Here is a 17,448-nt window from a genome sequence, read left to right on the forward strand (position 1 = left end):
GGCTGCCCTATGGACTACTGCTATCTGTCACCAAACAAACTAAGGGAGCCTTCAGCGTATACTGAGATGTGTGCGCAGATCCACACCCTCTCTCCCCCTCTTATCCCCCACAGCTGCACTGTGTAAGAACTGCACCTCCCTCAGATACACAGTGTGAGCTCTTTACTCTTTAGGGCCTCAGCGTCCAAATTTCTATACATGAGTCTTCTGAGTAAAGTTTTTCTAACAGGAAAACTAACCTGGAAGAATTCTCCCAGATTATTTGAATGTATGTATTCAGCCTTAATTTGCACTGTATACTTGATGGTCCATTCGCTAGTATCTGAGATACTTATGTTCAGTGAACTTCTTTCATGCCCAGGTTTAGTTTAAGGCAATGTTAACTAATTATTTACCAAGGCATAACAATGTACAAATCAGGGAAACAGACATGCAACATTACCATAGAGATAATTTTACCCAGAAATATTACAAAATAGTGCCTTACTTTGTCACAAAGATCTATTAAATTCACTGTGTACATGATGGGGGGGGTTGTGTAGTTTAGTGCTGATCACTTAAATTCCCTCTGTGTTTCCCAGCTGTAAAATGGGGATAATTCTTACTTCAGAAGGTTATTGAGAAGAATAATTAACTGGTTCATTTTTATAGCACTTGGAAAAAGTAAATTGCTACTGGCATCTGGATGTAATTGCTAATTATTGCCTATCATTTGCATTTTCTGTAGCTAGCTAAAATATGCATAGAATCCATTAACCACATACATTATTTTGATTTTTGTGAGTACTGTAATAATAAATAATAAAAAAGGAAATTTAATAATGAGGCTCCATTTAGATGAGGCTACAGCATCACTGTAAGGCAACAACTACAGTAATCTTTTTTACTATTATTTTCATCTGACACACTGATTTATGAACAGAATCTGAGAGACAAGAAGAACAGGTTTTTTCTTCCCTCATGATCTATCCAAAGACACAAGGCATACAAAGACATTAGAACAGAAGAAAGTTTCTGAACATATCTGAGGGCTATCTAAGGTCACCTCTGTTACATTTCTACTTGTTTGCTTAACTGCTGAGGTAATTCATGTAGGGCAAATACTGAAGAAGAACCCACTAGCTGTAAAAACCATTCTGTAAAGACAGACCCTCCTAATTAAAAGAACACACCTAATTAACACAATCCCAACCACTCTGCCCTTTCTTTTTTTCTTGGCACAGACTTTGTGCCATGCTAATGAAGCTGCTGTCTCAATTTCACTTCTGGGTAAAATCAATTTAAGTCTCTCCCTAAACTAAGCTGCATTCTTCCCAGGATGACAAAGTCAAAGCAAACAAAGAAAATGTTTTCATCCCTCTTGAGCTATACAGTATTTCTCTTCCAAAGGTTTGCATTGCTTTTTCCACTTAGATGTAGGGTTCACCCCTTGATAAATGCCACTAATGTTTCCCAATATATAGTGTGCCATGTAGACTGCTGCAAGATGTGAAAAACCAAAGAAACAAAAAAGTGTGAATGGAAGAGAGGACTGAAAGTGGAACATAGGTGAGGCAGAGAAAAGGAAGAGGCAGAACACCTGGAATTATAAACATGGGGGACACAGGATGGGACAAGAGACAGCAAAGGAGTGGCCAATGTGAGAAGAAGAAGCAGAAAGAGGCTGCTGCTGTAGCATAGAGGAAGAAAAAGAGAACGATAATATAGATTCATAGATTAAGGGTCGGAAGGGACCTAGTAGATCTTCTAGCCCGACCCCCCACCAGGGCAGGAGAACAACAAAAAACCCCAAAAAGAGAAACGGGACTCAAACGAGTCCAGCCAGGTAGGCATCCAGCCTCTTCTTAAAGACCCCCAGGGTAGGGGCCAGCACCACTTCCCTAATTATATTATACCCTATATATCATAGGGTATAATATAATTAGGGATTATATTATACCCTATATATCATAGGGTATAATAGACATTACATTTAGATCAACTTAACCAAGGTTAGGTTGAGCTAAATGCACAATCATACAGGCAATCAAGCAGCCTGAGATTGAGATCTGGTTAATCTGATCTATGAAGGGGTTAATCTGATTTTACTGTTTGCCCCAACCCTGGGACTGCACCATTCTCACAACTCTCCCTGACCCTGACTGGGCTCTTCGTAGCACCCTGATTGGAAAACACCCTTCTCCTGCAGACCCACCAATTTCTCCCCCCTGAATCTGCCAAACTGCACCATCTACCCCAGAGACATGCGTCCTCCCTGGAGAAGGTCAGAAGCACCTGTGTGTGGCGCTCACCCTGCCCCTGGGTCATGGGGAAAGAGTGGTAGCAGCAGGTGGGGGTGGGGAGGAGAGAGAGGGCTGTGCTGCTGAGTACAAAGGAGAAGATGGGGGAAAGGGAATTCTTACCTGCTTCAAGGACTTAAAAGTCCCCAGCTGCTGCTTCCATAGTATGGTTCAAAAAGAGGGTGTGACCATATCATTGTACTCCCTCTGTATGTGTCCTGGTCCCCTGTGGTTCCTCTGACTCTTCTACCTTGAAAGGTAATAAAAAAGATCAAATGGAGCAGAGAAACAGTATCTCGTTGTTGCATAAGAGGCAGCATTGGTACATAAATCTGCATAGCCTCTCTGTCTGACCACCTCTGAATCCCTTTTTGTCTTCTCGGGATCAAAGCTGCACATCACTTCAACTTTCTTCCTGGATGATCAGGAATTGACCTTGCCAAAAAAGGTCCTCACCAGTACAAAAAGGGTCCTCCCTGGTACAACGGAGTCTTGCACACACAAAAAAATTCCTACAGGGGCACACATCTTTAAGGTGGAAAAGATTTTCAGTATAACTGGACAGTGACAGTTGTCATCTACAGTTTCTCAGATTCCAGATATATCCTGAACAATTCTCTGCTATCCTAAACAGTAAGATCTGTCACTAAATTCAGTGTGAGTACGTTTAGCAGCTGTCTGAATCATCCATCGCCCACTGCAAGATTTTTTTCTTCTTAGACAAAGATATTTCTAAAGGGTTTGACTTTAGTTAATTTTCTCACCAAGTAGAGCCTCCCTCTACTGTGAATGGAATCTAAACTTGTACTATCAAACCTTATGAACCCCCACTTCAACCTATGGTTACTAGATGGCCTGCCCATTTCTCAATGAAAATAACTTCCATGGTGGTAATGACATCTGCCATGAGGTTGAGTGAATTGCAAGCACTGAAGACTGAATCTCCTTTTGTCATGTTTCATATAGATTGCAATTTCATATAAACTTTATGCAAAAGGTTTTCCATATAACATATCACATTTCCATATAAATGAGAATTCACTTCTCAGTGTGCTTTTCCATAATAACCTACAAGGTAAAAAGAGCAAAACCTACGTTCCTTACATGTCTGCGGAGCATTTTCATTCCATCGAGATAGAGTGGCACATTTCAGAAAATTTCCCATATCATTTGTAGCATAAGTAGCCATAAAGCCAAAGGTGAAGCTGTGATCAAAGATCTCTAATCAGATCTTTGCATGTATCAGATTATGTTATTGTCTGCCTGGGAAGGCTCTGTACAGGAAAGATGCTGCTTATGTAAAACAGTAATGTGGTCCTCTTTAAATGTTTACTCATGTCCCAGAGCTCCCTCCAGGAGATGCTTGCTGAAGACCCCTGTGGCCTTGTCTGGTCTCTGATGGAGTCCCCAAAACACAGTTCAGGCTTGGCTTCTACAGCAAGAGGGGATGTCCAGGCTCCTATACCCTTTGGGACCCTGGCCTTTCAGTCTCTCACTTCTGGTTTTCTGTGGCCCTGACTCAAGGAGTGAACAACCAGTTCTGCTCCTGAGAGAGGGACTTCACCTCCTGTTGAGCCAGTACAACCCATTGTTCCAAGCAGCACTCTTCAGTAAAGGCATTTATGGAGGTGAAAGCCAACCAGCAAGAGGTTCTCTGTTCCCAGTCTATCCCATACTACTATGAGTACCCCCAAAGATATACAGCTGTTCCTTTTCCAGTCTATCTTCCCAAAACTCTTCCACTTGTTTCAGCTCCCAGAAATTCCCAGCCAGGGGCTGAAAAGCTCCTTCCCCTCCAACCTGCTTTCCCATTGTCATGTATATCTCCTCTGGACACCATTATGGTATTGGATGTCTCACATTTGTTGCAGGAAAACTGCAGCAACATGTTTACCTGGGTCTAACAGGGGAAACTTCTCATATCAGTGGTTGTTTTTCATTTTTTAAGTATACTTGAAAATTTTCACATAGATTAGCACTGTGAACTAAGGGGCACTTGCAACAAGCTAAAAATGCAGCCCCTAATGGATTTTCACAATCTCTTTTAGAATTTAATCTTAACATTCCCTCAGTTTCAATCATAAGTATCCATATAAAGTTGCCTACATCAATACTAATATTACCAGTTCATAGGTAATAATAGAATAACACTGTTAACAGTTAATTCATTGGTTAATTACCAATTAATTAGGTAATAACAGAATAACAAATGTAAAATGCATATTGCAATTCACTGGTTCAAAGCACTATACATGTATAAAAGACTTTCAAAAATTACCAGGACAGAAGAAAGTCAGTGCTACTATATTTCCATCCCTTCAAGTATTATATATGTCAGGTAGACTAGAGTGTGCTTTGGTGTCAGTAGGTGCATCTGCACATGCAATTAATAGGAAGCAATAAACTTTGGAATGTATTGCTCTGGAGTTTATTGCTCCCAGGCCTGCCATTTGAACATGTGCCCAGGAGCAATAAACTCTGGAGCAATAAGCACATGCACTTGGGATTGCAGCACGTTGATCTGGGTTGGAGCAGGCCCAGCAACCAGAGGGCCCTGGGTGTCAGCCTGCCAGTTTGGGACTGCTTCTGGCAAAATATGCTTCAGAGGGACCGGCTGGGGCACAAGGGTGCTTCAAAAAAGGGCTAGCCAGTAGGCAGACCCTGCACTGAAGCACCCTTGTGCCCTTACTAGACAGGGCAGCATCTACCATAGTACTGTATGTACCAGTATTATCCTGCTGTGGAGTAAATGTGTTTACTCCAGCCTAATAGGACATATGTAAATGCCAAGATATTCACTGCATAGCTAATTAGTGTACTGCACAGTAAACATCTTGTGTTGATATGCCCAATGAGCAATAGGTCATCTTTTTCTATAGGTGAGAAATATTTCATTTTTTCAGCTGTCAGTGAATAACATGAGAGAAATCCAGATTTCTGTCACCTGAAAGGTCCTATTCCTATCTAAAATATGTTACTGAATATGTGATAAAAGAGATGCAAGACACAAAAAGAAAAATAAGATGATGAATACTCAGCACTAGATTTCTTGGCAATAATCACATGGCATTTTTATCTCAAAAACCAACTATGCATCACTCCTACTTCAAATTTAATTGTTCATCCATCTTGATAGTATGTCAAAAAATGCATGGTAGACAGACTCCTCAGGGAACTGTTATACGAAGCAGAAGCTTTCAACCAGTCCAAGCCCAGCCCCCTCTCTGTAGTGGAAAAAGACAGAAAGTCATTCCCTCATTACTGCTTTTCTGTGAATTATATGAAATGAGTTGGTGGTCTGAGCCCACTTCTAGTTTTGTGTCAGTATCACATAATCATGTTAACAAATCATGCTAATTAGCATCCTTGTTATTCTCACACATCAGCTGTCTCAAAGAAGCATGGCACTAATATTTCTTCTTATAACACCTGTTCATAAATAAAACAGGAGTAGATATTTTTTGTCTGTTGTGTAACTATACAATTGCATGCGGTTCTCTGATCTTAAACTCTTCACTTGTGGAGAAGAAAGGTAGGTAACAGTTTCTATAGGTATGGTTCTATTTCTACAATATTCTTCAAAGCTATTGCTTTGTTGTTCACTGGTTAGGAAACTCATTGAAGTACTGAAACAATTAGAAGAGATGAGGACAGATGACTGAACCATTCTCTTAATCCTCACAGACATTTATACACACCGACATTTGACTGCCAGATTTTCACAGCATGCTTTTTAACAGGTTACCTGAAACTTACTCTCAGCATGCATTGTCCCATCATTCTTAAGTAGATCAGTTTCTAGTTTAGTCTAATACAACAGAACAGTAAGGACAATATTTTCTCACAGGAAAGCATGCTGCTGAGAAAGAAATGATCATTAAGATAGGGTTTTGAGGGAATGCTTTTGTTTTTTAATTCTCTTTAGTTTCTTCATAGTTTGCAGGCCAACTTTGTGAAAATCCAACCGGGAAGAATTTAAAACCATGCTACAATACACATAACAGATCCTTTGCTTAACGTTTCAGCATTTTGAACAAAATTTGATAGCTTCTATGGCACTCCTACTAAAGAACAAAGTCTACGTACACTCAAATGTTTATGACAACAGGATCATAGGACACCTACACATGTGCCTGAAGCCTGCTCCAATGCATGCTAATTAGCATACATCAGAGCAGACTTGATTAACTGAGTCTGCTAGAGCATGCCAGTTAGCATGCTCTAGCAGCCATAGCATCTCATATATTCAGCAACCCTACACTTCAAAATGGCAGCAGAGGCGCTTTAACTAAAGCTTGTCAAACGAGCTTTAGTTAAAGTGCTTCTGGCATCATTTTGAAACATGGAACACTGAATACACAAGACACGGTGGGCACTTTAAGTGGCTCCTGAGAGCTGCTCTAATTAAAGCAGCACATCTTTACATGTGTCCCCCGTCCCAGCTTATGTAAAGATGCCTATAATGCCCACTACTGAATATAAGTTGCATATACATTTTAATGCTTCTATATTATGAGGGGTGCTGTAATTTGAAACTAGTATCTCAAGATACATCTGCATTAGAATCAGAGTCCCTACCAGTTGTACCTTACTAGAAAACTATCATTAAAGTAAATGTGGATATGCAAATTATTTATTCAGAAAATTAATAGAGCAAAACATATTTCCACTGAAAAGTGGATGGTACCTAATTTTTTAAAAGGAAAGGAAGATGAAAATAGAATGTACAAATCAATGGAAACAACTGACTGTCAGTTAACTAATGTACATTATACAGGTCTACTTAATTATATACAAAGTGTTGCTATTTGCTTTTCTCACAAATGATCTATAATGATATCCTGGGGCATACATAGGGATGGTGGAAGAGGCAGAATTACTTATATGTAAACTAAGTGTGGAAAGTACAAGAAATATTTTCTTATTTTAGAGTATCTGATGTCTTTGGGATGTGTTGTCTGTGTATATAATCCACTGTTGGTCTGTGCACATCTAGAGCATTCAAACTGGAGACTTTTCAGCAAGTAGCAATAATTGAGGAAGCACCTCTGTAATGCAGGTTTTGGTACGTCTGTATACAGAAAACACATCTCTTAGAATACCAGTTACTATATGCTAAGTAATGGTTTCTTCTTCTTTGAGTGATTGTCTGTATACGTAAACCATTGATGGAACATCTAGGTGGTGTTTTTGACTGGACATGGTTACAAATCTAAAGTACATTTCTGGTAAATCTTGCATTGGCTCCTGGAGCTTGTATGAATGCATGGTGGTCAGTTGTGATGGGCACCTGGTTTTATTGTGATATTTCAGTGTTAACTATGTTCATGTTGTTATCTTGTATGACCCAGATTGACCTCATTAGCCTGTGCACAGAGACTGAAGGGTTAAGTTTGCAGGAGGATGGACCTGTATTTGATGAAAAAAGAAGAAAAACAAAACCCACAGTGGTGAAGCTCCAGAGCCCAGGGTGACCACCACTGATGTCTGCCTCACCCCCTTTCTCCCCTCTCCCTGATAAATTCAGTAGCAGGGGAAAGAGGAGATTCTGGCAAGCTCAGAGATCTCACTGCACATGCAGAACTCCAGTAGGAGGCACACCGACATGCTAGTGAAAGGCTGTTCCTACGGACTTCATGAAATGCATCTAGCCTCTGAGCTGTAAACTGAGCACCACCGTTCTTTAGTTCTCTCTTAATTTTTTACCCTTTAATCCCTCACTGATATTAATACTGAGAGTTTCCCATAATTCTGCTTTGACTCTGAAATTTCTTCTCTTTCAGAAGTATCAAACCTCACGTTGGATTTTTATACGTAGTTATCAGATTCAAAATTGTGTCCATCATCTATTTTCAATGTACATGCTGATAACCTCAAAACTATGGGCACCTTTACATGTGCCCGACGCCTGCTCCAATGCATTCTAACTAGAGCGCGTCAGAGCAGACTCAGTTAATTGAGTCTGCTGGAGTATTCTAATTAAAACACTTCAGCAGCCTTGGCATCATTTGTATTCATCATCCCTGCATTTCAAAATGGTGGTAGGCACACTTTAACTAAAGCTCGTCAAACAAGCTGTATGGTGCCCCCACCACCATTTGGAAGCACAGGGCACTGAATATATGAGACGCAGCGCGCATTTTAATTAGAGTGGCTCCCAAGAGTCACTCTAATTACAATGCACTCCTCCCACCCCAGAGCACATGTGAAGATGCCCATGTTTTTATTTGATCCCTGGTATTAAAATTATGCACCTGAACCACTGCTGCTTCCCTCAGTGCCCCCAGCTTCCTGACTGAGTATGGGCACAGCTTTTAGCTCATGAGCAGCTGAGCTACAACAGGGAGGCAGGTGGGATAGGGAAAAACAGCAGCAGTGAGTACACAGCTTCCAGCTGCTTGTCCTAACACAGTTGCCCACCCGCTGGAAGTTGCACCTGCACTACTGCTGGGGTATGGGGAACTGGGGAAAGCAGCAGTGGCATGGGTGCAGATCCCAGCTGCCTGATGTCCCAGAGCCTCTCAGCCAATGTCAAACTGGAGCCAAATTATTCTGGCCCACACACAGTTAAAGGTAAACTTGCCCTCAAGCACACTACATTGGTTATGGTGGAGTGCCTCCTAAATGGGAAGCAATGTAGCCAATCTCATGGATAGCCAAATTATTTGGGGTAAGTTACTTGCCAGGGCACTTACCAGAGCTAGCCAGCCTTTGCCAAAAATTGTGTGTGGATAGTTTTAGATTTAAGAAGCAGCCCACTAAAAGGAGCACAACATGCTTGACAGTGTTGTTCCCAGAGCACAGTAAGTTTATGTAGACATGCCAATGTTTCCCAAACCTTTCCGGTCAACAGAAGAAGAATATTCTTGGTTTTCCACATTAAGTTTCTGTAGCATGACCTTCTTTGTACAGCCAGCCAGCTTAACTTTTACCTACTTAAAACTCAACCTACTTAACTTTTATTTTCTTCTAGTCGAATATTTAAACTCTTTGTTCTTAAATCCTGCCTGGTGAAAATGATCGAGTGTATTTGAGTTCCTAACCTGGAGCAAACCCAAAACCCTTTGAAGGCAATTATGTGATGATTCATTCAGGAGCACCATTTAGCTTAGTCCTCTGGCCTTTATCTATCTTCTAAATACAAAAATGAAAGGAGAAAATATATAATTTTAGGGCAAAACCCTATTTTACTTTGCAAGCACAAGTGGCACTGAACCAGCCATGGAACTGCCATTTGTGGCACTTATGAGCAGCTAGCAATCTTATTCCATATGCACTGTGGACCTGCAAGTGTACATGCAGTTACTGAGCATACTCAAGAGGCTGCACAATGGCTAGGCTGGTACAAGCTCTGAACAAACATACCTGAGTTAAGGTAAGTCTCAAAATTGTAACCTGGCAAGAATAGTGGGTAGGTAAACAGATGGAGATACGTGGGCCCAGGAAGAAGAGAACAAATAGGGGATGTGTGGGTGACCTTGGGTCTAGCCTGGACCTTGGCTTCCAGTAAAGCAGAGTTTTCGCCACTGCTGTCTGTCCAGGGACTATTAAATGCAAGGTACAGCAGCTTACCTTTGAGAGGGCTGTGGATAATTCTTTACTGGTGCTAGGAAGCAGAAAAGACATAGATTGAAGTTTCTTTTGGGTGAGAGGTGCCTAAAACTTTGGTTTCCCACTTCCTGGATGAGTCCCCTCACCGTTAGGCTCTTCTCCTTCTCCAGCATCAAACACCTGCTAGTCATGGGTTTCTTCCAGGCTTCAGTCTGGGGAGTGACACTCTGGCATGCATATATGGAACCATGTACTTGCCCTGCCAGCCAGAGCACAACTTACTGAGCATGCGGACTCTTACTGAGTCTTGTGGGTTCTTGTGCACCCCTACTGCATGTTGTATAGGATTACTAACTGCTTGTAAGTACTAGAAACATGGCTAGGTAAGTGACATTTAGATGTTCAAAGTGAAATAGGATTTTGTCTGTAACCCTTCTGCTGTGCGCTGGTCAGCAGTGACAAGAGCTGGGTTTATTTTGGAGGTCTAAATATACTTTTCCTTGCCTTAAGCCCCCATCCAACTAGGGTGGCCATCATACAGGACCTTCCTTTTCTGCTACTCTGTCCTCTATTGATCCGAAGCCTGACGCCTTTCTCTTCAACAGAAAAATAGAGGACATAAAGGTGTCAGGTTTTGTATCAATAGAGGACAACCGGACTGTCCTCTATGATGGCTACCCTAATCTAGACCACTTGGGAAACCATAAGTAATTTACTAGGGTGTTCTGCATAAACAAAATCCCCTCCTCACAAGCAATGTAAACACAGAGGATACATTTATTACAGAAACAAAGGCAAAGAAAACAAAGAAAACACTAAATACAATTTAAAACATTACCAACTCCAAGACATAGTTTATAGATTGCACCCTCTTGGGGAGGTTTCACCTATGCCCAGGCAGTCTTGGACTTAGGACTCACCAAAAGGCTGTTCCAGCAGTTTTCACCCTTATCCTGCCCTTCAGCAAGAGGGAGAGGCTTCACTGGAGAGTCCTTTGAGCTGCTCCTTGGGTTCACTGGGCCACAGGAAGCTGCTAGAGAGTGTGGGTCCTTCTGTGTTGCAGTGGGCCCTTCATTGCTCCCTGTGACACTGCAGAGTGATATATATAGTGTTTGCTTGCCTCTCCATTGATGACGCCCCTGTTTTTCATTTGTCACAAACCCCATTGTACCAGCCAAGGATTTTTGTGGTATAATAGTTTAAACATGTGTCACCAACTCATAAAAACAGGGAGACTCAAAAGAATACCACAAGTGTTGAAGTAAACTAAAGAAAAAGTTATCTCATAGATTAATGGGATGTATCTCAATTTGAAAGGGTAAGAAGACAGATAAGCCTGTAGTTTTCAGGATGTGCTTGTTTTATATTATTCTATTGACTATTCTCCTTATTATCTACATTACAAAATGTTTGCTTTTTAGATATGAGCTACCTTTCTAACAAAGGTTTGATGAAGACCTCAGTGTCAGAAAACAATGTTCTGCCACTGATTTACTGGATTTTTTCACACATTTTATTTCTGAAAATACATGTGAAGCCTCTTGGAACAGTTGCTGATTGTGAACTGTATAATACACTAGATATAATGAGGATTTTAGCGCCTGTTGTTTATCCACACAATATTGTTAAAAGAGAAAACATTAGAAAGGTTTTCAAACTGTAGGTCCAAAATGAAAAAAAAATCAAGCATAAATTTTAAATGAATATTTACATTGCTAATGCCAGCTGTCCATACTTGTGTGCTAGCAGTAATCACATTGAGCTTTGTGTTTTTGCAAACAAATGCATGGCTAAAGCACTGTATCTGGCATCAATACGCGATGTAGAAAAGAAACAAAACCAAATGGTTGATTTGGTTTTATAAACATGCATTAAAATAAATGTGAATTTAAATCAACCTAAACAAGACCATCCAGTCGCTTCTGGCTCTGTTAGGCATTAGATAATATGTAAAGGAAAAAAACCACTTTTCAGTAAGACAGATGTTAGTTAGTTTGTGTTTTGTCATCCAACTTACAAACCAGAAGTGCTATAACTCTACCTTGTTCATGGCTGTAGTGTAAGAAACAAGTTGAACAAGATCTTGTTCATGGCTGTAGTGTAAGAAAAGGCTTTGGAGGTAGAGGAGGATCATTTGGCCTTTGAGGAGAAGTGGGTTTTTTTATTTATCCTTTGTAGTCGTTGAACTGTAGAAGTAACAGATGACAGCCCAATAACTAATTAAAGTGATTTAGAAGATAAGCTAGATTAAATATAATTGTCTTGGTTCATTTACCTGCATTTCATCCATTATGATATTTTTTTTAACATATGCTAACAAATGAATGTAATAAAAACGCACAAAAGCAATTACAGTTTCAAATCAGATATCCTGTCAGTAGTGACTCAGTTATAGGGGGAAAATGTTTGACGTATGACTTAGGGTAAAATATGACACAAAGAAGAGAAACAGACGGCACTGAAACACAGAAGGAACCTTGGTTAATAACTATATCTCAGAAACCAAAAGGGGCAGATGTTCCTTTCCTTGGGCATATTTTGCTGAACATATTTTGATGTTATCTCCCTTCAAGCATTTTTTGAATCTGTGCTCCCTTCAAAAAGAATATTCTAAACTGCTTATGCCCTAAAAACCTATACAGCTATACTGAACGTTAGTTCATTTCAGGGTGGTTGTTTCTTCCCAAATCCTGTATATTCTGTGTTCTTCATATCTTATTTAAAAGGAAATAATGCGGCATTTTAATATTTCAGTCTAAAAATAGATTTAAAGGTATAATCAAATTGATGGGGAGTGAAATGTATTTGAACATTGCAATAAATGTTGCCTTGATGTTATTTTGTGCATGTACTTTTTCCTCTTTTTATCATGGATTAGAGAATCATAACACTATGGGCTGGTCGTAGCAGAGCTGTGACATTTCTGCAAGGTTATTGTATCATTGCTTGCTTTACTGGAAGAAATGTAAAGTAACTTTAACAGTGTGAGTCACTCTCAGAAGGAAACCTGTTACAAACTCCTTAAGTCACTCTTCTCAAAAGCAGCATGCTTTATTTAAGGGTTTTTGGTAGTGATCACCTGTTGCTATAATGTTGAATCCTAACACTTGCATTTCATGAATTCAGGGACTGAGTCTACAGATGTACAGACTGTAAAATGATGTTGCTAGAATTGTGTTTATGAACTGAAAACTGAATACAATTAATTTAAATACTTTTTTTCCCCAAGCAGTCATTGCATATTACCATTCATAAATTGAACCAATGATGTTGTTATGATGGTGGAACCTGTCAATAGCAATGCTCTTTCCCCTTCATTTTCCTCAATGTTCGGAGGGGAAAGACTCTAAAAGGAGAACTTGCAGCTTCCGTACATAGGCCTAAACTAAATATTCCCTGGAGTGTTGTATGGTTTCACTGGCTAGGACTTCTTTCCCATGTTGGTTCTTTATCTGGAACTGAAATGGATTGAGCCAGATTACAGAAGCTAGAGCAACAACTGGCTTTCTCTGTGTCTGCATTTTTGATCTATTGTTTTCAGATCAGGAGAGCTGTTATATTTTTTGTTCATGGATCTGAGAAAGGTACATTGTAGAGACAGTTTTCTTTTCTTCTACAGCCAGTGTGGGTCCTGAGGAATGGCATAATAGTGTAGTTAAGATGTCTTTGTATGTGTTCATACCTTGCTCTAGACTTATTTCAAGGGCTCTGCAGTTGATTCAGCTGAAAATGGGTATCTGGCCATTCAGGCTGGGGAGGCAAAAGTGGCTGGTTGTAATGCTGGCTAGATCTCTTTCTTTGCATGCCACTGATTACAGAAACTGGCATGCCTTAATTATACCAGCCCAAAAAGCCATTAGGTTCAGCTGGATCTTTGCCCTACTTTTGACCATTTCATGAATGTTTGGCATCCAGTACTTCTTAGCTATTCTGTTTCTTCATATTAGTCACTGATGAGAAATGTGTTTATAAATCAATCAGTGAGAGCTTCCTCCCTGACCTGGGCACTCCTTATGGGCATCAGATGCTGGAAATGCTATTGGGTAAGAAACGCACCTACAGATGTGGTACCAACGTCCCAAAACTAATCTACTGTAAAAAATCCACTAACAGTTTTTAAATGAAATGTAATAATAATCAATTAATTACAAGATCTAACCACAGAATCTAAGGGTGTGGATACACATACATTTGGAAGCCTTTCAGAAGCAAACATTTCTAAAGGGCAGCACCCAGTAGGTTCTAATCATTATGTGTGAACAAGTTTGAAAATGATTCAAATGTCGCAAAACCTCTCCAACTTTAAACCTGGATGAAACAGTGTTAAAGTCAGAGAGGTTTTGGAACATATGAATTGTTGTCAACTTCGTCACATATGAGAATTAGAATGTACCAGCTGCTACTGCCCTTTTAAAATATTCCCCTTCTGAAAGGGCTCCAAATGTATGTGTATCCACACCCTACAGAAGCCATCTGAAGTGAAAGTCTCCTATCAGACGGAGAACAGTTCCTGGTGTGCTGTGAGCCTTGACTGGTGGCTAGGGCATGGCATTGCCTCACTTATACTATAGCACACTTTGGAACAGTGAGGAAAGGAGTAAGAGGTGTATGGTTACACTAATAGCCCCTCACATAGCCCCTCCACACAAAGCACAATCCTACCCTCTCCCTTCCTACCTAGCCTCCAATGCCAGGGGAAGAGCTCCATTCAGGGGCTGCCACCATAGCAGCTTCCAACAAGGCAGCCAATGAAACAGAGGAGGATAAGCAGAACCAGGGAGCTCCTCCTGGCCAGTCTCTCCCCAAGGAGGCCACAGGCCCCCTAAGTATAATCAGAGCAGAGGAAAATGCAAAGACTCCCAGCCACTTCCTCCACAGCTGGATGAGAAAGGGAAAGGGCCTGCTACTTCAAGCAAAGTAGCATCTCATGCAGGGATCAGGTGCTCACCATCAATGGGCACCATGCTCTTTCAGCCTTTCTCTAGCCCTGCAAGCCCAGCTGCCCAGCAAAGCAGCCAGAGTTACACCCAGCCAGCTTCAGGAAAACCTGCAGTGCCTGATACTGGGCTTTCCAGCACCTCTGCCCACAGCACATTGGGCAGTCAAGGGCTCTTCCCCAACATCAACAGTCAGCATGAGGTGCACTATTGACTATCTACTGATACACTCCACTTTAAAGCCTATGTGCAGGTGCTGGGCAGGCAGTGGGGGCCCCAAAGATAATAGCAGCCCCCCAAATGTATGGCAAAATTGTTTTCTTCTTTTTCACAGAGGCTTCTCTGCAGGAGGTAGTGAAGAAGGGGCTCTTGGTTGGGGCATGCATATCCCCCTTGAGCTCCTGGAGGAGCTGGGGACCAGAGTTGTCATGCATTCCGTCCCACCGTTTCTCCCCAAGTTGGTCCTCATGCCTCATCTCCTTGACCTGGGGAAGTTCATCACTTGGGGTGCCAGGACTCCAGCTTCCACCACCTAAAGTCCTTCCACCACCAAGTCAGTGGTGAGGTCAGAATGGAGGTGGAGGAGGCCTTTGTGGTCCACTTCCAGGGATCCCTGATTAAGGCCTACTACACAGTGGGGGACATCAGGTGATTTCAGTGCCAGGTACCAGGGCACCTGCACCACAAGTGTCCCATGAGCTAATAGAGGAAGGCATTGCAGGCCTCTACAAAGGAGGGTGTTCCAATGCTTCTGGCACTCCAGCACTCAGCCCTACTACAAGTTTGAAGCACTGGTAGGGTACCAGAATGGAGGAGAACAGGCAAGAGAGGGTAATGAGACAGGAACTCCTGCCCTTACTATCCCACCACCACCACAAACACCTCTCCACTCGCACGCCACTCCCTTCCCACAGAGCTGAACCAACCGTGGCTCATCCTATGGCTGAGTGGGAGCTGGTGCCCAAGGAGCACTCATAGTAAGTGCAAGGCCAGGAGTAGCTAGAACCCACTGAAATAGAGGAGGCCACTTCCCACCATCTAAGAGGAGGGCTGACTTTGAGATCATCCCCATCACCTTCCACCCCCCGCCCCACCAGCCCCAGATACCACACCCAGGGAAAATCTGTAAGCAGAGAGCACCACAGAGGATGATCCAGGATGCCTGGGCCGTTCTGAGGCAGAGCAGCCAAGAAGACCCACAGCTCTACCAGCTGCTATCTGCCCCCCTCACTGCAAGGAGGCTGGTGCTGCCAGTAAGTGACAGGAGTTTTGCTTGTCAACACCTTGAGGTGCAATTTCCCAGAAAGATATCTCCTTGAAACTTTCCAGGCTTCATGCCCTTAGAAAGGGCTAACATCCCTGCAAGTTTTATCTGAATCAGGCAAGAAATGACAAAGTTTTAGGCACTTTCATGATTCCCCATTATAGCCTATGGGCAAAATGTCAAAAGACTGAAACACTTTCAACAAAACAAAATGGAACAGTGCTTTTGAAATGAAAATAAATTTGAAACAAAATACTATTCTGTTGAAACATCAAAATGGAAATCAAAGCAAAATGGCACTGTTTCACACAGCCCTAATAGCTGCACATGTAAAGGCTGAGACTTTACTGTGTAGCTAATTAGTCAGCTCTGCAGTAAACGTCTTATGTAGGTGCACCCACTATGAAGCTGCCTGTGTCCCAGACTGCTACAAACATCATAAACAGTCCTTGATTCCATATACAAGAAGAATTTTCAGTGCAGCAAGCAGAGAAAACAGATTTAGAGAAATATAGATACATTTTTTGGAGTTGGGCTCTTTATGCTGTCATGAAATATGGAGGGGAAGGGGCAGTGCTTCTGACAGCAACAGCAAGAGCCTGGTTTTCAATTCACCTTACAGAATTTTCTAGAGAAGTCAATTGAGATATAAATGTTAACCTTTTAAGGACAAAAGAATAAATAAGATGAAATTCATGTTTTAATCTCTAATGCATTGTGTCTTGCCAAGACAGAGACAGATTTTGGCAGATAAATGCACATTTCAGGACAAGATGTTGAAATGTTTGTATTCTTCATTTGCACTGATCCTGAATGACAGAGAAAAGAATTCCAGATGGCAATTCCAAAATCATTCAGAGCACCTAAACTAGGAACAGCCAATTATTTTGGGTGGAGGGCCACTTACTGAGTTTTGGCAAGCTGTCGAGGGCTTCATGGGTAGCCCCACCCCTCAACAGGTGCCCCACCCCCTGGTGGCAATCTTGTGACCAGAAGTCCCATGCCTAACCCCTGATCTTTGCCACCAGAAGTGCCTCCCCTTGCTCTTGGAAGTACTCCTGTCAGCAAGCGGTTTTGCCATCTTGGAACCAGAAAAATACCAAATTATATTCTAAAAAGTGAACATCTAAAACATTTAGTAATTTGATTTTAAAAATATTTTATCCTAATTTACATGTGTTTTTATAGTGTACATAGAGGGGATTGCACAATAGCTTAAAATGAAGTCTTACTCTTGTATATTGTGGAGGGTGGGGGCATGGGGAGTGGGTATGTGTTTATGGGGGACTGTGGGTGTGCGGGTATGTGGGAGAGGGTGTGGGTGTGTCTTGGGGTGGATAGGTGTGGGGGGTATGTGTGGTGAGGGCGCATGTGGCTGTGGCAAAGGGTGTGGGTGGGTGAGGTGTTTGTGGAGTGT

This window comes from Gavialis gangeticus, unplaced genomic scaffold (assembly GCF_001723915.1).
Source record: "Gavialis gangeticus isolate Ggan-Ray unplaced genomic scaffold, GavGan_comp1, whole genome shotgun sequence".
NCBI classification, from domain to species: Eukaryota; Metazoa; Chordata; order Crocodylia; family Gavialidae; genus Gavialis; species Gavialis gangeticus.